Below are 22,478 nucleotides of genomic sequence, written 5' to 3' on the forward strand. Positions count from 1 at the left end.
GAGTGTTCTACTCAGAGTAACTGTGTCTACTCAGAGTAACTGTGTCCCGACTAACAATTGCATCTCTACAACTACTTCATTAAGGGCATCAACTACAACTACTTCATTAATCTCTTTATTGTCAGAAGTTGTATGTTCAGACACTACCAGACTCTACGTTACAGACTAACTGTAGAATTACTCTTAAATCTCCTAATGTATCTGAGAAATTCAGACTCTCCGTTCCTATTGTGTTCTATCCCCTAACTTCATCATATGCTTCTGAAGCTTTTCATTAGACATTTTATTTGTTTCAACCAAATTAACTGGCACTAAGGAAAGCTATGATATGCAATTTGATTGCAAAGGTGAACAGCAAATTAATGGTAACAGGCTTGTTTAGCATGGGCTTTAAAATCTCCTAAGAATGGGCTTTAAAAAAGAGCATGGGAGTACAGGTTCAAGCTCTTGCATTGGCTCCTAATGGAGAGAAGTTTTCTACCCATGATGAATTATTTTGGTTTTCTTTTTTTTTGCAACAGAAAGAGATCTTACTTCCTCACCAGATACAACTTTTCTTACTGCCTTATCTTTTTACTTGTAAATAGTATCCTAAATACCAAAACATAGCCAGATGTCATTTCTACAGATCTTTAGTGTTATTACAAGTGCATTACAAGCTTAACCAACTGAGTGAATTTACTTCTGAAAATCACTGTGATACTGCCATATCTGTGTTACATGGAAAACATTTATACTTGGAACTACAAGTAAATTCAGTTCTGCCACAATCTTGAAGCCACAGATACATATTGCTATTATCATCAGTTTATATACAATCAAACAGACATTTAGGCAGCAGCCTGAAATTCAATCAGCTATTTATTTACACCCTGGTGCACCCCAGCACAGTTGCTTGTGGTACACATATAGATCTCTGTGGAATACCATTTCTCACTTTCAGTGTTTGAGAGCTATAATTTCCAGATGCTTCATCAAACTCACATAACTATTTTCTGAATTTCAGCCCGAGATTGCAGAGCACATTAAGAAAATCAGGAGCATGCTAAATACTATGAATTCTGCATTCATGTACAGTTGGAAATCAGTTTGGATCTCAAGGGATTTAATGTAGAACACTAAAGTACATTCAGAAGAATAACAGTTGTTAGCAATGAAAAGAGCTGTAATAGATAAATTATAATGACAGAGTTACGTCTTTAACAGGCATTGCTGTTGCCATGGCACGAGTTCCTAATGTAATATAATAATCCACAAGAAATGTGTTCTATAGCTATGGTAACAACTGTTTTGTGACACCTGCACTATTAATCTATTCAGGATCTATTTTTATTTGAGCCAGTTTGAGCCTGTTTTTAGCAGCACACTCTGCACGTGTGCCCGAAAATGTATCCTCAACTCCCTTTTCTACACACTTTGTTGATTGATAAAACTAACAGCCACAGCTGAGTAATATTTGGAGAGTATCCTTTCACAACAGCATGGTAAGCAAAGAACTCATCTATCTGGATGGTAAAGTTTGCTTTAGAGACAGTACCATACCTTCAATGGTTGTATTGTCAACAGTGGTATTGTAAAATGGGGTGATCAGCAAGAAAGGGTGTAAGACAGAAAACTCATCATATTCAGAAGCTGAAGTAGCAGTGTTGAGGAAGGCATTATTTCACACAGAAAACAACACAGTGCTCTGATCAAGCTCTAGCTCTTGATGGCCGTATGTTGGCTGCAGATAGCTTGGATGAGGTCATGCAATGTTTTCTCACTCTACCAAATGTTATAGCAAGGTACCGTGGACTTGTGTGGGAGAGACAACACCACAATGACTAAACAACTAATGAAGAATGTGGGCTTCTACTGTCGCCAGCAGCAACACAGAAAAGGAGCAACAGTGTCCAGCCAGACTGCTGTTTCTCCTTATGCTTCCTCTTAAATCTAAAGACACCACCAGGAGTTGGTTAGCAAGGCTGGCGTTGGCAGTCTCCAGGCTTTGCACCCCGCTTCCAACATTCCCAGCTTCTCAGAGCCACACAGTGCTTTAGAAATCACAGTAAAAATCTTTGTGGGTCTTGTGCTTTCTCTTACTGGCTGCCAATACAAGTCCTTAACATTGCAGTCGGCACTTGACATTGTGCTGAGGGATTTTACTGCCTCACTCTTGCTTTTTTCTCGGTACTTTTACTGTCCACATTCTACTCATCTGTTTCACAATAACATATCAGGAACTGCAAAAGATGAGAAAGCTGTCAGGGGAAAGGTAGCTCCTTAAGGAGTTTTCTGAATGTTGCTTGCCAGTTTCTAATGAAGAAAAGACTTTTCAGTAAGGAGGGATGGTAGTTGATAATATTTGCTAATTCCCTCTCTCTCCTCCAAAATTCTAACCACATTAGAACACCCAAATACAGTTCTTGCCCCAAATTTCAGCAAGACCAATGTAGTCTGGTGCAAATAGAGGTAATTTTCCACCCTTACAGAGATGCATCGACTCTGCTGTAAATTTGCAGAAATATATCCTGTGTTTGAGTGGGATATAAATGCAGTTTTTACATAGATCACACAAAGGGTTAAGCCTTAACTGCAAAATTCAACCTAGACAAAAATATAGAGCTGCTGCTGCCACCTCCATAATGCCATTTCCATGAGAATTTCTTTCTGTGTGACTATATAAGGCACAGTTCCGAGACATCTCGATGACAGACAGCCTCTCATGAACCATCACATTTTACAGCACAAGATTCTGCCTTATACCTGCCCATCAAAACCAGAATCCTTCAGAAAACCAAGGTGTTCATATATATATTTATGGGCTAGAAATTTCAGGCAGATAAAATGATGTTCAACATCCCTCATGTGAAACACTGGACTAGCTCACCACCCATGTTCTATTAGAATATTTCAACTTTACTATGCTGCAAAAAGGAAGGAAAAAGAAAAAAAATCACACCAGAAATTCTTTCCAACACGCAAGCAAGCTTTCATAAGAAATTCTGAGAAATGAATGGAAATTGATGCAAAATGCAATTTTTTTTTTTGCAGGAAGATCACATATAATTGCATTGAGAAATTCTGTGGTAATCTTGCAGGGGAAAGCTAGCATTTGAGTGGGCTGTGGCTGTGCTCAGAAAGTACATGCTAATTCCACAATGTGCTACAGCAGTGAAGAGTAATAGGAGAGGAGATTTTGTGACACTTAATAACCAAAATCAGTGCAAAGCAATATGAAAGTGACAGATGAGCTCTTTAAAGCATATCCTTTTGTTAAAGACTCTAATGAAACCTCGTTAATTGTTCCACTCCTGATATTTCACACATCAAGTGCAAAGAAGGACTGACAAAGTCCTCCACAAACTGAGAACAAAACTTACTAATTGTCAAGGCACAAGAGACTGGAGAAAGAATGGATGGTTTTTAGAATGCTGTTTCTAAAAGGGGATGTTGTTCAACAGTTTCAACACTCGTATTCAGGAGGAAGAATCGGCCTAAGTAGCAATTCCATTTCTCAAGCATGAGACAAAACCAAAAAGGACACAAAACTTATGTTCTGGCATATGCACCGATAATCCATTTCTGTCTTTCCTAACCTTGGTAAAGAGTATATGTCTGATTTAAGAAGTAGTTTTAAGATACTGAAAATGTGATACAAAGGAGTATTTAATCTCTCCTGTCCACATTCCATATATAAGATAAAACACGCTTAGGTGAACTTGTAGATACTTAAGATGTGATAAAAAGGAGTTTGCCTCTCCTGTCTGCATTCCACATAGAAGATGCAACAACCATAGATGAGCTTGTAATTATGTTTCAAAGCCATCAGGAATGGAATCAGTCACTTCATAAGAAATAATGTAAAATAAAGAGATCCCACTCCAAATGGCATCCTGTAGTCTTTGCACAATTTCTTGTTAGGCAGCAGAAACAAAGCTCTAAGGACAGAAAGCATATAACTATTAAACATCTCTGGAAAATAACTCTGGCTGTAGAATGACAGTCCAGTTCTGGCAGTCAAGGAACATTTCATCCTAACCTACAAAGTTTTTCCAGTTTATGTGAAACTTTTTTTATCATTTCTGTTCTGAAACCTAACACTTAAAGTCAGTCTTTCAGCAAGCTTGTAAGTCATTGCATCTTTTTTTGTTACAGAATCATAGAATGGTCTGGGTTGGAAGGGACCTTCAGAGGTCATCTAGTCCAACCCCCTCTGTAGCAAGCAGGGGCACCCTCAACTAGACGACATTGCCCAGAGCCCCATCAAGCCTCCCCTTGAATATCTACAGGAATGGGACCTCAACCACATCCTTGGGCAACCTGTGCCAGTGTTCCACTACCCTCACAGAAAAGAATTTGTTGTTAACTTCCAAAGAATTTGTTCATAACATCCAAATCAAAATAAAACAATAAATACTGAGTCAGGAAAATGAAGGAATAAAAAGTAGATTCTCTATATCCATTTCCCCCTATTAATTTATTTGGGGGTGGCAAATGTGGAAGGATAGCCAGATAAATTCTTCTGCCAAGTATTTACAAAATATAAGTGAACAAGAAAAAGATTACATGCAAAAGAATTTAGTGATGAATATTAATTTTCTAGGCAGATTTATCCCATTATAGGTCCATAACTGATAGCCCAGATTCTGCTCAGGTAACAGCCTGAGCAGAGTATCAGTCATAATAGGTTGGAGAAAACTCTTCCTCACCAAAAAGCCCCATCCAGTTGTTGGAACATCTTTAATAAGTACCTGACTCTTCCTTATTGTGTAATTAGATACTTTGGGTTTAGAAAGCAGTATAGTTTCAGAGCTAACTAGTTCTTATCTACAGTGTCAGAGGAAATAAATGCTTCACTATAGTTTATAACAAGCTCATCAGATCCTTAAACCAGGAATATCTGAAGCAGGACAAGCCTAGGATGTTACTGTTGCTTCATTCTGCTCTAATTTACTCTGTGTTTTGTTCACTATGAGGAATACTGCTGAATGAGCATCAATAATTATGTTTATCTGTGAATTAAGGACCCAGATCTGATCTTCATATTGTAGATGTTGGGGATGCCCCTTTAGTACTGCTTGGCTATTTTTTACTTCTGCTGAGGTTTCATTTAGTAGAATGAATTGTTCCAACACTTCATGATTCAAAGAGACTGCAAAACAACTGCGGATTTCAACTAAACTGAGAGCTGTAGAACAATTAACATTGTTATACATCATGTTGCTGAAAAACACAATTCCTTGCATTGCCTCAAGCCCGCTGCTGCTGCTGCACACATCAGTGGAAGCTCATGATCAACTTCCTTTAAAATAACACTGATTCTTACAGTGTTTTCCTTGATGAAGTTCTGCTTGAGCAAATTGTCTAACCTACCAAACACACCCAGGAGAATTCAGGATGAAGAATTAGTCCACGAAGTCAATCATAATTAACAAATAATTGCAGAAACAATACCACAATTGTTTTAATTAGCATATTTCTCATCTGGAAAGCAAATGATCACGGTCTTCTGAGAAATTTACACAAGTCACTATTTCCTCTCTCTAAAAAAGGCTGACAAGCACCAATAGGAGCTCAACGTGTCAGGCAGCACCATAACAGAAGCCAGAACAAAAGCTGGCAGATTTATTTCACAGAATCACAGAATTTCAGGGGTGGAAGGGACCTCTAGAGATCATCCAGTCCAACCCCCCTGCCAGAGCAGGATCACCTACACCAGATCACACAGGAACGCATCCAGGCGAGTTTCGAGTATCTCCAGAGAGGGAGACTCCCTGGGCAGCCTGTTCCAGTGCTCCTTCACCCCATACAGTGAAATTCCACCCCCACCCCCCCATTTATTTATTTATTTTAAATTTTAAAAATGTTCTCTGTTGAAAAAAGTGAAAAATGGGCAAACAACTTCTTGCTCTGCTTTTGAGAGAAAAAATGACAGGGATAAGAAGAGAGAGAGAAGAGAACAAGAGGAAAACACAGACATCATCCTGAAAACCAAAGGTTCTAAAGCCACAAACTTCTGATGAGATTTTCAAACTTGGTCCTAACAAGAAATTTTTTTTTTAATGCTTAAAATGTTTTTATGATTTTTTTAATTTAGTTTTAAAAGAACCTCAGGAAGATAGAATGATGAAATGCCAAGTACTCAGCCACTACTTGCATCTTCAAACCAGTTTTGCGTAAGCAGCTAAGGTCTTTACCTTACCATGGTCAAAAAGAAGTCAAGATGGTCACTCCTGAAATAGGTTACTTTGAAAATTACAGCAGTTTTAGTAGTTCTTGGAAGGTATCTTTGCACATGTGGCACACACTAGCTGAATAATAATAATAAATAATAATAATAATGTATCTTTGCACATGTGGCACACACTAGCTGAATAATAATAATACAACTGCATTCAACAATATGGAATCATTCTGTGTTGGAATAAAAATGTACTCCAGTTTATTTATGGACAAGAGGAGGCTCAGGGGTGACCTCATTGCCCTCTTCAGCTACCTGAAAGGAGGTTGTAGCCAGGAAGGGTTTGGTCTCTTCTCCCAGGCAACCAGCACCAGAACAAGGGGACACAGTCTCAAGTTGCGCCAGGGGAGGTTTATGTTCAAGGTGAGGAGAGAGTTCTTCCCCGAAGGAGTGATTGGCCATTGGAATGTGCTGTCCAGGGAGACGGTGGAGTCACTGTCCCTGGAGGATTGGATGTGGCACTTGGAGCCATGGTTTAGTTGTCATGAAGTGTTAGGTAATAGGTTGGACTTGATGAGGTTTAGACTCGAGGTGAGGAGAAAGTTCTTCACCGAGCGAGTCGTTCGTCATTGGAATGTGCTGCCCAGGGAGGTGGTGGAGTCACCATCCCTGGAGGTGTTCAAGAGGGGATTGGATGTGGCACTTGGTGCCATGGTCTAGTCATGAGGTCTGTGGTGACAGGTTGGACTCGATGATCCTCGAGGTCTCTTCCAACCTTGGTGATACTGTGATACTGTAATGTATCTTTGCACATGTGGCACAGACTAGCAGAATAATAATAATACAACTGCATTCAACAGCATGGAATCATTCTGTGTTGGAATAAAAATGTACTCCAGTTTATATTTTTTCCACAGTGGGAAACATTCAAAACCCAGCAAATTAACACCTGAATAAAGATTTCACATGTTTAGGAAGAACTTGATTTTTACATGTCTCACTGGAGAGGAATCGATTTTCTTGAAAGAAGGCAATTATTTATTAGAGTTCTTAACACTGTCAAAAATTATGGAAATGAAGAAATTAAGAGCCAGATGATTTTTTTATCTGTGGAAAATACTTTTGAAGTATGGAGGGAGAAAAATTGACCGTAACTTAAGCTTCTGGTCTTGGTATCACACTAAGGCTGAGTCATAAAATCACTTTGAAGACAGCTGTAATGATATAAAATGTTACTGTAGGCCAGCTGTTCACTGAGAGTACTAAAAGAGAATTGCCCCTTCCAAATATAAATTGTGGTATCCAATGAAAAATCTGAACTACCTGAAGTAGCAATTTTCTTTCCACTAAGGGAAAAAAAGGTTTAACACAACCCCAGAAAGAGAAGGAGATACATAGCCTTTGTTTATGAAGCACAATGTTTTCACTATCTAACTTAACAGCAAATTTGCTTCTGAAAGACTCTCTAGGAGATGGAAATGCTAAGGGATTAAAAAGAATTTGATGAAAATAAAAATATGTATTGAAACTTCTTTAAAATATCTCCCTGCTCCATATACATGCATACATTAGAAATAAGCTCTGCAGACATAAGTACTTCAACATTGTCTTCTTTAATGGCTGCATATCTGCATACCTACAGAAAATCAGAGAATTGTTAGGGTTGGAAGGGACCTCAAGGATCATCTAGTTCCAACCCCCCTGCCATGGGCAGGGACACCTCAGACTACATCAGGTTGCTCACAGCCACATCCTCACTGGCCTTAAAGACCTCCAGGGATGAGGCTTCCACCACCTCCCTGGGCAGCCTGTTCCAGTGTCTCAACACCATCATGGGGAAGAGTTTCTTCTTAACATCCAATCTGAATCTACCCATTCCTATTTTTTTTCCCCATTCCCCCTAGTCCTATCATTCCCTGACACCCTAAAAAGTTCCTCCCCAGCTTTCTTGTAGGTCTTCTAATCCACAAAAATGACTTCATTGTAACTTAAAACTAATATTTTTGTTTTGCATTGAGTTCTCTCATCAGCATTTAACATTGCAGATGAATAACTGCAATAAATGCAGAAAAGGAATGGGTCAGCAGAAAGGAACGAAACCAAAACCTCTTCAAGGGCTGTGAGATGTTGCCACACTGAATTCATAATTACTACAGTGCACTGCACAGACCAAGATAGCTCTAAAAAAAACCCTGCAGAGTTACAGACATCTTGCAATATCATTGCAGTGCATAAAACAGGCTGTGAAACTTGCTCCAGCCCGCCCTCCCCAGCCAATTAGCCTCTGCTATGCTCTATTTTAGTGCTGGTTCTCAAGCTAGAGGCTGTTTAAAGACTGCACAATTGCCAGTTTTGTAGAAATATTCTCTACAATTTAAGTAAAATACTGGAGCTGACAAGAAAGACTAAGGGAGTTTTTGCCTCAATTAGCCTAGCTTGCTCAGACACCTTTAAAAATACTATCCCTTGTAATTTTTAATGTAAAAATCCACAAAACCAATGTTCCTAATTATTAATTTATTTCTCTTAGTGGAAGTAAACCAGAATGCAGAACCCCCCCCACTGTAGTCTGAAGTAAAAAATTCTATATTGTGAAGAATTACTTGAACAACTCTCCCATGAAGAGAGACTGAGTCCTGGGGCTGTTTAGTCTGGAGAAGAGAGGGGATCTTATTCATGTCTAGAAATACCTGAGGGGTTGGTGTCAAGATGAAGGTTCCAGGCTCTTTTTAGTGGTACCCAGTGATAAGAAAAGGAACAAAGGCTACAAGCTGGAAAACAGGAAGTTCCAGCTCAATATGAGAAGAAATTTCTTTACTGTGAGAGTGATGGAGCCCTGGAACAGGCAGCCTGGAGAGGTTGTGGAGTCTCCTTCTCTGGAGACTTTCCAAACACACCTGGATGCATTCCTGAGTGGTCTGCCCTAGGTGATGCTGCCTGGGCATTGGACTTGATGATCTTTTGAGGTCCTTTCCAAGCCCAACATCCTATGTTCTATGGGTCCAACCTCTTCAGTAGTTTGCCAGGTGACTTTGGAAAATCAGTTTAGTATTAGTTTGCCTGAATTTCCTTAAGGGCTTTACTAGTTGCTAATGAAAACATGAGAGCTATGTGTTATCAGCATCTCTTAAAATGCATAGAAGACTTCACCATAAATCCTGAATTATTCCAAGTCATTTACAAATGTTTATACTGTGCTTTTATACCTCTTTGCTAATGTTTGCAGGAATCTTTTTTTTCACATGAAAGGAACTGAATATGTGAGAAAAAAATTAGCTGAAGAGTATACAGAGTGTCACTATATATACAGCAAATTGAAAAATTAGAGGATGTTTTACAGAGCCCTTTGGCTACAACAGTGATGTGTTGCTTCTAGACACACATACTTCAAAAGAAAATGTGAAGTTTCAGGATTCTGGCTTCACTCTAATGGAATGTATTTAAAAGATTTAAAAGATTAAATATTATTTTACAAGACGTGACTTTTCATAGAATCATAGCATTATTAGGGTGGGAAGGGACCTCAAGGATCATCTAGTTCCAACCCTCCCACCATGGGCAGGGACACCTCACACTAGAGCAGGTTGCTCAGAGCCACATCCAGCCTGGCTTTAAAACCTCCAGGGATGAGGCTTCCACCACCTCCCTGGGCAACCTGTGCCAGTGTCTCACCACCCTCATGGGGAAGAGCTTCTTCCTACCATCCAATTTTCACACAGTATGACACAATGAATTTTCATTTGAGTTGGATGGTACCTAGTATTCTTACAACTGAGAAGACTGGTATGCCAGAGAATCTACTGGTTTCTTCTCTAGGGTTTTCATTTTTTCTCTAGAAGAGGAGCTAAAACTACACTGTTCATTTAAAAGTTTATTTGTTGTGTTTGCAGCTGCCACACACACAAAAACACAGAGAAAACTTGTATGAGGACTCTGCAATGTTATCATGATTGCCAAGCTCAGTTAAATACCTGACCTTTCCCACAGCAACCAATTTAGTTCTTAAACTTCTATTCAGCATCTAGTTTTTGTAATAAAAAGTGTATTCATCTTCTTCAATGCTGACAACCAAGTCCTCCTCAAAACCCCCCACATTATCTCAGCAGACAGGACCTTGTTTCAGAAGCCAGAGTAGCTTGCTGAAGAGCTGTAACAAAGATGACCACTGCCAAGGCAGCTCTCTTAAAATAACAAAGCAATATTTCTTCAGGAGGCATTTTGAAGAAACTCTCTCATAACATTATAAATCCCTTATATCCATGTCTAGATATCTAGGCAACCATTGAGCTCATCGCCTAGAGCCTGATATGATTAAAGGTCACCTGAGTGACCTAAAGAATTTCATTCCACATGAAAAACCCTATCACTAGAGATTTTACACCCACCTCCGTTATGAGAGTCTAGACACTACCAAGGCATTTGTGAAGCTTCCATCTATAACACCCTTCTTAATCTTCCCACTGCACAGTTCCAGATTCCCAAACAAGGTATTAACCCTGTGCCATGCAATCTTCTCTCATTGCTCCAAATTACGACCTCAATTCATACCATCTGCCTCTTCCTCGCTCCTACACAATTCATATTCCCAGAAAATGACTCAATTTCTAGGCTCTCTAGCATTTCTTATCTGACACATCTACCAAGCTGTAGAGGCTGTAGTCAGGTGGGGGTCGTTCTCTTCTCTGAAGTAACTAGTGATAGGACAAGAGGAAATGGCATCAAGTTGTGTCAGGAGAGGTTTAAAAGGGATATTAGGAAAAATATTCTTTACTGAAAAAGTGGTCAGGCATTGCACAAGCTGCCCAGGGAGGTGGAGGAGTCACCATCCATGGAGGTGTTCAAAAAACACATAGAAATGGCATTTCAGGACATGGTTCAGTGGTAATGGCAGATTTGGGTTGACAGTTGGACTTGATCTTAGAGGTTTTATCAAGCACACCAGGTACCAGTGTTACACAGCTGTGTAATGTGCTTCATCTAACTGATTGCAGTTGGGAGTCTAATATCACAGTGCAATGCCATGCAGAAACAAAACTTCAGGCCTGAGATCTTGTTTGTCAATGTAACTTTTGTCTCTAGTGCATTTTGTCTATTCGGTGCTTTCCCTCAGGACTAGCTGGTCCTCACAAAGGGCATTGTGTGCACAACACTGATTGTGTCTATTTCCTGAATTGTTTTATCTTCACATGTTCACTGTACAATATGGAAACACTGTAAACTGTGGACAATACTGACCTTTGTGAGGTGGTAGAAGAAATCATTAACACAAATGCATTTTAAGAAGTAGCTATTGTTATACTACCATTAATATTAAAGACTATCAAACTATCTTATAGGCCCTTTCCTTAGAGAGCACCATCTGTTTGTCCCAGACCAGCTCTTCAAAATAACTTAAGACACACAGTACAACAACCAAAGCCTATGCTGCAGTAAATTGGCAGGAGAGACCAAGAATACTTCAGATGTCCTTGGCTCATTCATTCCCACAGAACTCTTTGGGTAAAAAGCCTCAGAGGATCTTCTGATATACCTAACACTCATGAAGCTGCTACAATAGTTCCTGACTAATCCATATGGTGTTAACATCTGCCACTTTTCAATATAAAATCCATTTCCAGAGTGGCACATTTCTCAAAGACAGCAAGAATGACTGCAAAATAATGATTTTGGAATAATTCTGTTACAGAGAAAACACAAATGGTGACAACTGCCATTAACTTTGGCATGTGAAGCCATGTGTAAAGCATGCTGAAGTCAGTAAATACATGATACTGCCTCAGACCAAATTTGAGTGTATTAAAATGCCCAGCAGAGAAGGACCTGGGGGTGCTAGTGGACAGATGGCTGAACATGACCCAGTAATGTGCCCAGGGGCCCAAGAAGTCCAGTATCATCCTGACCTGAATCAAAAATACTGTGTCCAGCAATGAAGTGACTGTGTCCCTGTACTCAGCACTGGTGAAGCCATGGATTGAGCATTGTGTTCAGTTTTGGGACATGCAGTATAAGACATTGAGGTGCCGAAGCATGTCCAGAGAAGGTCATTGAACATGGAGAGGGATATGGAGAACAAGTCTTATGAGAAGTGGCTGAGGGAGCTAGGACTGTTTAGTCTGGAGAAGGGAAGGCTGAGAGAAGATATTAGCACACTCTACAACTCTCTGAAAGGAGGCTGGAGTGAGGTGGGTATTGGTCTCTTCTCTCAAGTAACTAGTGATGGAACAAGAGGATATGGCCTCAAGTTGTGCCAGGAGAGGCTTAAATTGCATATTAGGAAAAAAATTATTACTGAAAGAGCAATCAGGCAATAGGAAAAGCTGTCCAGGGAGGTGGCAGAATCATCATCCCTGGAGGGGTTCAAGAAACACATAGATATGAATCTTCAGGACATGGTTTAGTGGTCATGGTAATGTTGGGTGGATGATCGTAGAGTTCCCCCCCCACCCCCCCTTTTCTGATTTTATGATTCTATAATTTCTTAACAAGAACCTTGGTTTTATTTTTTGTAATGCTTTAGTGCTAATACTTTTTATTACAATGAAAATTTGTGGCTTTAATGAATAGCTAGTAAATAAAAAAGATTCTCAAAGTATTTTTAGAAGCAACTCATTTTATCCTAGCAATACACAATTATGACTGCCAGAATTCTCTGGCATTTTCCAGCAATGGTTATATAGCAATTTAACTCTTAAGTTTGGAAGCCAAGTATTATATTAAGCTACATTTTCCTATTCTCTTCATGCTACTGATGTGTAGAGTTTTAACAGGATGTAAAGCCTTCTGTTAATTTGTTGCATTTACTTATGTCACACTATGAAGACACAAGTCTTTAAAAAACCCAACCACCTAAAGAAACTGCTCAGAAAGAGAATATGTACCTGTTCATAGCTTAAATGCAGTTTGTTAAGCTTCCAAATATTGAAAACTAAATAAAGGCATCGACTCAATTGAGTTTGGTATTTATCTTTCAGTATAGATCTTTTTTTCCTCTGTGGTCTTCAAGTGATTAGTCAGTGTTTTTCCCTGCAGTAAGTGTATTCATATTTCTCATTAGCAATCTGAGCATAAACCAGATTTGTTCACTCTGTATGTAGAAGGGGTTATTAATATGATAAAAAACAAAGAGTACTAATTTTGATGTCAATTCCATATCCTGGCAATTACCTCTTAAATAGGCTGGACTTGTCTTATCTTAATTAGTGGTGTTTTAAAGAACCTAAACTGTGGAAAAACTTTATTCCTCCCCCCTCCCCCCCCCATGAAAAAGCAATGTATTTTCTACACAAAGACCAGATTTATGCCCAATTATGGGTAACTTCATTCATTTGAGCTGCCCAGTTAACCTCAACTGAGTTGTGTGTGAGCCAAGCCACACATATATATGGAACTGTTACACAGATTGGTGTTTTGCTGTAAAGACTGTCTTCTCCTGATATTAAAATAATAACATATTCATGTTTTAATATTAAAATATTAAAATCCACAGGCCAGGATCTTCATTCAGCTTTAAAGGCTTTAGAAGACACACCACTCCCACCTGCACCCCACAAAGGAGTGACAGGTTATGCAAGCAAAAAGCAAAATCATCAGGGGCTTTAGCAAAAGGGCTGGTTTAAAATAATCATAGAATGCATAAGGTTGGAAAAGACCTCAAAGATCATCAAGTCCAACCTGTCACCCAAGACCTCATGACTACTAAACCATGGCATCAAGTACCAAATCAAATCCCCTCTTGAATAAATTGCTTTTCTACACGGTTCTTGTAGCAGAGGAGTATTGAACACAGCCAATGCCCTGAACAGCATAGCATAGCCTTTATAAAACCACTGCAATCTAAGCACTAGTACTATTTGACTGAATCAAGGTAGTCACAGCACAGTCCTGGCAGCACCTTTCATTTTTTATATAGTTCTGGTGATGTCTTACCAAAAACAATCCCACCAAAAAAAAGTCTAGTAGTCTATAGTTGCACTGTTTAGGTATACGTTAGTTATGGAATAAAAAATGCAAGCTGTAGTGTTAATATGACTTCCCCCACAGTATATTAAAGTAGTATTTTCAATAAAGCTAGCTCTAATTTTAGCAATCATTCTATAGCTGTATATTAAAGAGTGTAGCCTTCCTAGATACTCGGAATTTCATTGAAACAAATGAATGCCATTTAACAAAGAAGGAAATATTCCAGGTATATTAAGCTAAAAAGGATTATGCAAGTAATTGAAGAGACAACACAGGTTTGCAGCCAGGAGCTCAGTATTTAGCATATGCAATTGAATTAGAAAACTATCAGATTATTGGTCATTTCTTGTGCCTTAGAGAGACCTCATCTAAAGACCAGCTAATCAGTAATAAAGATGTTAGGGAAACAGTGGTTAACAGTGGTGAGGGGTTTGGAGCACAAGCCCTGTGAGGAGAGACTGAGGGGAGCTGGGGTTGCTTAGCCTGGAGAAGAGGAGGCTCAGGGCAGACATTATTGCTGTCTACAACTACCTGAAGGGAGGTTGGAGCCAGGTGGGGGTTGGTCTCTTCTCCCAGGCAACCAGCACCAGAACAAGAGGACACAGTCTCAAGCTGCACCAGGGGAGGTTTAGGCTGGATGTTAGGAAGAAGTTCTTCACAGAAAGAGAGACTGGCCATTGGAATGTGCTGCCTGGGGAGGTGCTGGAGTCATTATCACTGGAGGTGTTTAGGAGGAGCCTTGATGGGGTGCTTGGTGCTGTAGTTTAATTGATTAGATGGTGTTGGATGATGGGTTGGACACGATGATCTCAAAGGTCTCTTCCAACCTGGTTTATTCTATTCTACTGGTGTGTGACAGGGTAGCTTGCAGCCAGACCTATTTCTTTATTGTTGGATGTATACCTGTCTTGCTCTCTTTATTTGATATAAATGCTCAAGAAGTCTGGATACATATTTCAGCTTCCAAGAGAAATGAAAATTAATACTTCTGTATTATCAATTTTTTAAAGTGTGGTTGCCGTGAGGACCTCATCTCTGGCTGTTGTACAAAATGAATTGCTTTAGTGTCTCCATTTTTCAGATTTTCTTCTAGTATTCTACTGTCAGCTTAAAAAAACAACAACCAAACAAACCCAGAACATTCTTCTTCTTTAAACAGCTCCTTCATTTCTCAGTAGCACAGACTGGATGGTTTACATTGCTTGCTTTCATAATGCTGTGCTACCTGTACACAGAAATGTCTGCAATGCAACTCCTTGCAAAATGCAAACAAACAAATTAATACCTAGAAGTACTGTCATTCATACAGCTGCTTTGATCCAAATCTCATCAAACACATTTTAACTACCACTTCTGAATAAATACAGTGGAAACTATTCAGAAGAATTATGAACAGCAGCAAATATTTTCCTATTCTGTAAATTAAACAACATACTTCCCTCTAGAAATTAAACTATACACTTCCCTTGCTTAGCAGTTTGATAGGAAACATACTGTGACCTCTCTGGGTGAAACTGCTATTAGCTTATGAAGGATGCAAGGGCAAGGAGAGAATTAGGATCAGTCACAGCTGAAACCCTTTTGCTTTTGCTTGGTTTTCAATATAATGTGGAAGTTCTGTGTTGGAAATCCTGGGAAAGCATTTCTATGCAAGAGCATGTACAGGTACTTGCTTCATTTAGAAGAAACTTTCTCTGCATTTAGTTTACAGATTAATTATGGAGGCACTTAATTTGTGGGGGTTTTTTTTCAATGTAAGTCACATTTAACAAAGAACACACCATTTATTATAAGAATTAGTTGTGTCTATTATGCTGCTAATGCCCTATTAAATCTATATGCTTCTGGCTTTTTAATCAAGTAAGCCCTGTTTGCATTAGCTCAGCTCGCATAAAGCACACATCAAACGTTAGATAACCAGATGATATACAGCATTTGGGAAGAAGGAAAAAAAAGTAGTGCAGGACTTCAGACAGCAAAACAATTTAAACCAGCCAGACTACTGAAATGTTTAGGAATTTGAAGCCTGTTATCCCAAACTGACTCTCAGAGCCCCTATTACAGGAAAGATATGGACATGCTGGAACATGTCCAGAGAAGGGCCACAAGGATGAGCAAAGGGCAGGAACACCTCTCCCATGGAGACAGACTGAGGGAGTTGGGGCTGTTCAGTCTGGAAAAGAGGAGGCTCTGGGGAGACCTTGTTGTGGCCTTCCAGTATCTGAAGGGGGCTACAAGAAGGCTGGTGAGGGACTTAGGATGTTGGGTAGTGATAGAACCAATGGGAATGGAGTCAAACTAGAAGTGGGTAGATTCAGACTGGATGTTAGGAAGAAGTTTTTCACCATGAGGGTGGTGAGACACTGGCACAGGTTGCCCAGGGAGGTGGTAGAAGCCTCATCCCTGGAGGTTAAGGCAAGGCCGGATGTGGCTCTGGGCAACTGGATTCAGTGCGAGGTGTCCCTGAGCATGGCAGGGGGGTGGGAACTAGATGATCCTTGAGGTCCCTTCCAACCCTGCCAATTCTGTGATTCTGTGACACATTTCAAGCACAGCAATGAATACTTTGATTATTTTATTTTTTTTTAAGCTAAAACTTACGTCAAGAGATTAGAAGAAATCTTGCTTACACCGAAGGAAATGTCTCTGTAACTAAATTAACACTGACAGTTGTTTCATAAGGGCACGCTGTTTTACTGATATTTCCCTGAAGAAAGCTCGGTTTCATGCTAATGCAACAAAAATAGGTCAAAGCTTGAAAGATGAGGACATTAGACTGCAAGCTTTTAATGCGGGGAGAGATCAAATTTCCACCTGCAATTTTGGTGTTCATTTAGTCTTCCCCATAATGAATTGCAACACAATTGGCAGTGATTAGAGCGCATCACAATTTTCTTGTTGAGGATGCAGAAGGAGCTTCATGAACGCAGCAACATTTTTGAGTATCAATTTAAATTCCTTGGAGCGAATTTTTTGCCATCTGGGAAATGCTTCACACTTAACTTATTTTCAGTAACTCTTTGCAAAATATCAGGGCAGCAGAGTTTTCACCAAATCTTTCTTTAGTACAATTCTATAATTCCAATATGCTAACTAATTATAATAGAAATATGCAGAATCACACTGGAACCAGAACTGGGACAACTTTTGCGTCTGTTTTGCTTATTCAGGCTTTGAGCTTCAAACACCTTTAGTAAATACCTCTTTGGAAAGGTACATTTCTATGGTTAACCACACTTTTCAAATGAGCTTTCACATTTACTCTGCATTTCTGGGTCCAACCAGACATTCAAAGTTGCCAAAAGATAATTCCCCAGGGGAATATTCTGTATGCTTTAATTTCCCACACATTCAGAGAATCATAGAATCAACCAGGCTCGAAAGGTCCTCAGAGATCATTAAGTCCAACCTATAGCCTAATAGCTAACACCTCATGACAACTAAATCAAAGCTTCAAGTGCCATGTCCAGTCCTTTTTTGAACACCTCCAGGGATGGTGACTCCACCACCTCCCTGGGCAGCACATTCCAATAGCCAATTACTCTTTCTGGAAAGAACTTTCTTCTTACCTTGAGCTTAAAATTCCCCTGGAGCACCTTGAGACTGTGTCCTCTTGTTCTGTCACAGGTTACCTAGGAGAAGAGACCAACTCCCACCTGGCTACAACCTCTGTTCAGGTAGTTGTAGACAGAAACAAGGTCTCCCCTGAGCCTCCTCTTCTCCAGGCTAAACAACCCCAGCTCCCTCAGCCTCTCCTCATAGGGCTTGTGCTCCAGACCTCTCCCAGCCTTGTTGCCCTTCTCTGGACTCATTCAAGTGTCCTTCTTAAATTCAGGAGCCCAGAACTGGACACAGTACTCAAGGTGTGGCCTAATCAGTGCTGAGTACATGGGCAGAATGAATTCCCTGCTCCTGCTGGCCACACTATTCCTGATGCAGGCCAGGATGTCATTGGCATTCTTGGCCACCTGGGCAGACTGCTGTACGTAACATTGAGCAATGGCAACACCTCTCAAATTTTGGTTAAGCATCTTCTAGCCCATTACATCTTAAACATGGTATTGCAAAGTACTTTTCAGTACATCCAGTTTAGCCATTCCAGAAATTTTGACACTCAGAAAAGGATACCTGCTTAAATTTCATGTTTAATGTAGTTATTTGCAACTGTACTTTCTGTTTTATATCATCAACTAAATTCACAAATGTTTTCTGCAGAAAAACCTCCAATGGTGGGTCACCAAAAGAAAATGTGTCCTCCCAATCTCAAGCCAGGAAGGGATTGTGGGATTTGCACTAAATCTGGGGTGGCTGTGGGAAGAGAAGGGTGGCAGAATGAATAGCTTCAACAATCCACTTTAGCCACTGATGAAACCCTGTTTAGTATCCTGGACAACACTAGAGCTGTCTCCAGCATGATTCACAAACTCTATCCTTGGTGATGACATGCTCTGCCTTCACTTCAGAGCAAATCTCTTTATAATCCAGACTGGGACAGGAAGCTCTAACTGACCCTGAATGCTTCAACAAGAGAGATGATGGAACAATGCTTCACTTCAATGACCTTGTAGTATTTCAGAATTTAGAGTTATGCAGACAAATGGTAAGAAAGCGTCCTGAAAACCAGACAATAGTAGCATGGCTACAGTTGCGATGACCTGAACTAGATGCCTCTTGCAAATACAACACAATTCTACATTTTCTATTTATATACTGCTCTGAATCTCCCCAGGGCCAGACTGTGTATTGCTCTTGATCTTCTGTGTATGTGTGAAAGCCTGCCATAAGAGCTTACACCAGCTAGCAAGACAGCTGTTCAGGAACAGCAGACAGCAACTCTCCCAGAACTCTTTCCCTGCTAGGGAACAAAGACATAAACCAATCCTCTTTCCCTGTGCCATGTTATACATTACATATTGGAGAACACCAGGAAAGAAGGTAGCAGGCTCAAATTATTTTGCATGAACTCGTGCTCTTAAGAAAGGATCAAAAAAAAATCCTATTTTTCTAATACTCTCATGCTTTTCTAAAAACTACCTATCCTCCACAAGTGGAGCAAACCTCTTCAGCAGCATAACGAGCGGGGGACAACAGACCCTTCATTTTCTCTTATTTCCCAGAGCAGATTGTGCCCAACTGAGACAGCTGATCTTTGAGGCACCTCCATCAGAAGAGCTTGTGACTACGTGCCACTACTTAGCTCATAACATTTTCTGAGTGCTAAATGCTAAACTTAAGATCAGGAGTTACATATTAGTCTATTTTTAAAAATGATATTTTTCTTGAGCAGAGATTGAGTCCACATCTGAGGGAGCCACGGAGAAGGAGTTATTTCATCTATGGGCAGAAATAATTTTGCTTCTGGCATAGACTTCAAAGCAATTTTTAGAATCTGAAACAGAAATAAATGATGTACTGTGCTAAAATGCCTCAAATTGATCTCTAGCCTTAGAAAAACAGGAAGCATGCAGATTTAAATGCTTTTTTAGGGCACAGAATAATCCCAAGTCTTGTCAGTTAAGTGTGCCAGTCCAATCCAAATCCGGTTTCAATCACTGTTCAGACCTATCGTGCACATGTTCTGCTTTAGAATTATAGATTTAGCTCAGAATGATATCCCACTGGTTTCCAACTCATCTATTTGCCTCCAGTGTTTTTAGAAAGAAAAAGCTCTTCCACACTAGTAATTTTTTAATGTGTTGGACCCTGATTCTATCTGAAATCTGCTAAACTCAGTATGAATATTTCCAATACTACCAATAAGCTTCAGCTCAGGCCCCTAGAGAATTTTAACTGGCAATCAGCATTTTAAACACTGTATCTTACTGAATTGCATATGCTGTCTGTATCAAATAGCCTATGACATCTTCTGAAGACAGTCATAAGCAAAGATATCTTACTGAGTATTTCACATTGCAACACATACTTGCACTTTTTGGTCTATACTCTGACTTCAGAGGACAATATGGACTATGGAACCACAAAGTACAATTAGAATTCCTTCAGAAAAACTCTAATTTATCTTTCAGGTTATGAAGAAATGAGTGGTCCCAGGTAGGACTACCTGCTCTATCCATTAAAAAACAGTTACAATGTGTTTTACCTATTTGCATTTACTTGATTTGAGAGAAGAGGATAATTTAGGACTTCTGTTCTTTTTGCAGAAAAAGGTTAAGGTATCTGACAGAAGGTTCATGAGATCTGAAGTGCTGAAGTAGGTCCAGAGGAGGGCCACTAAGATGCTCAGAAGGCTGGAGCACCTTGCCTCTGGGGACAGGCTGTGTTGGGGCTGTTCAGCCCGGGGCAGAGAAGACTCTGTAAAGACCTTACAGCAGCCTTCCAGTACCCAAGGCGGGGCTACAAGAAAGCTGGGGAGGGTCTTTTTACAAGGGCTTCTTGCAATAGAATGAAAAGGAATGGACTGAATCTTGAGGAGGGTAGATTTAGAGTGAACACTAGGAAGAAATTTTTTACAGTGAGGGTGGTGAGACACTGGAACAGGTTATCAAGGGAGGTCGTGGATGCCCCCTGCCTGGAGGTGCTTGAGGCAGGATTGAATGAGCAACCTGGGCTAGTAGGAGATGTCCCTATGCATGGAAGGGGGGTTGGAACTAGGTGATGTTTAAGGTTCCTTCCAACCCAAACCATTCTATGATTCCAGGAAAGCTTTACAGAAACCAACAGCTACATCTCATAGAATCTCCAAAGGTCATCTATTCCAACGCCCCTGCAGTCAGCAGGGACATCCTCCACTAGATCAGGTTGCTTAGAGGCTTGGAAAATGGTTTCTCAACTCCAGAAAAGAATGTATGAATGAAACTAGAGAAGCACACAAGCCTGCAATACCTGGAATTTGAGGTATTCACCTTAAACCCCTGCTCAGGCCAGGTACTTGAAAGAAGGATTTTAAAGCATAGATAAATATCCTAAGCACCAAGCTGTTGACAATTTTCTTTCTCTTGCTCTTCTGTCTCCTGTTTTTGACCTCTCTCTTTTTTCTTGTTCTCTTTCCCACACAGTTTTGACAGGTGACAGTATTCCTAAATCAGAATACCAAACACTTCTAAATATCTCTTCAAATTTGGTACAATCACATCACAGACATCTAATTAAGAGACCCAGTGGACGTACTGCCATATCTTTCGTTTGTTTCAAGCTTAGCTCTCAGGTCTCCAGGGAATAACTGAGTGGTTATAATGAATGCTAAGAAATATTTTTAGCAGATATAAAAAATATTTGCTCAGAAATATTGCTTGCTTCTGTATCATTAGTGTTGTAATCCTTGGGTTATCAGGTTTAGGACTAAAATGACTAATAGCTGTGAAATATAGTTAATGCCCTTTTGCTATTTGGGGCATTTCCCCCCCCTAATATTACTGTAATGAAAGTATTTAGTAATCAATTCTGTAAGCTTAATTTGCTTGCAGATAGGATGATAACTGTATAAGATCTGTTGTCTGTGGTGTTGAGGCAGAACTTAATTATACATAGACAGATGGGTGGGTTTTTCTTTGCTTGAAATTATTGTAGCTTGGTATCAGGACACAAATATGATATTTAGCAGTATGAGTGGTCTTATTGATTGTGACTTAAAGAAGCAGAGCAGAAGGAAAGTGACTATTCAGCAACCAACCTTGGTTTCTAAGTCCTCAGAAGAGTGCATATAGTTCCCATACAAAGAAATAAAGCTCTCATAAGAAAAAGTTCTGTTTTCCTAATGTCTAATTATAACCTAAAGGGGGGGGGGGGGAGGGGAAATCAACAGAAAAATCTGTGGTTATTTCAACCCCAAAAGCTAAGGCAAGGAATCAACTATATTCCAGCTAATTCCTGGAATTAGTGTGCTGAATATTTGAAGGGAACCTACAGGAAGGCTGGGGAAGGACTGTTTAGAAGGGCTGTAGTGAAAGGATGAGGGGCAATGATTTGAAACTGGATCAGGGTAGATTTAGGTTGGACATCAGGAGGAAGTTCTTTATAAGGAGAGTGGTGAAATTCTGGAACAAATTGCCCAGGAAAGTGCTTGAGGCCCCATCCCTGGAGACATTCAAGACCAGACTCAATGTGGCCCTGGGCAATCTGATCTAGTTGGAGGTGTCTGTGTTCACTGCAGGGGTGTTGGACAAGAAAACCTTTGAGGTTTTTCCAATCCAGTGCAATCTGTGATTATTTATGTAGCTGATATAAGTATTATGATAAGTCATTATCATCAGTGGAGTAATAAGAGCCAAAATCCATGACATCATTGAACTCCAAGAGTCACTATAAACCTAGAAAATGAAAATCTGCATTAAGAGCATATGCTTCATCCCCATTTCAGGTAAGCACCATCATGAGATATTCCTGCTTTGAGATTCTT

At 39.9% G+C, this 22,478-nt stretch overlaps 1 protein-coding gene across 14 annotated transcripts in view; it reads right to left on the reverse strand.

Annotated features, from left to right (window-relative positions):
• Nucleotides 1-22,478, reverse strand: part of ANKS1B (ankyrin repeat and sterile alpha motif domain containing 1B) — a 414,109-nt gene that overhangs the window by 228,193 nt on the left and 163,438 nt on the right. The gene's annotated exons all lie outside the window — the stretch shown is intronic.

The sequence above is a fragment of the Dryobates pubescens genome, chromosome 15, assembly GCF_014839835.1.
Source record: "Dryobates pubescens isolate bDryPub1 chromosome 15, bDryPub1.pri, whole genome shotgun sequence".
Lineage (NCBI taxonomy): Eukaryota > Metazoa > Chordata > Aves > Piciformes > Picidae > Dryobates > Dryobates pubescens.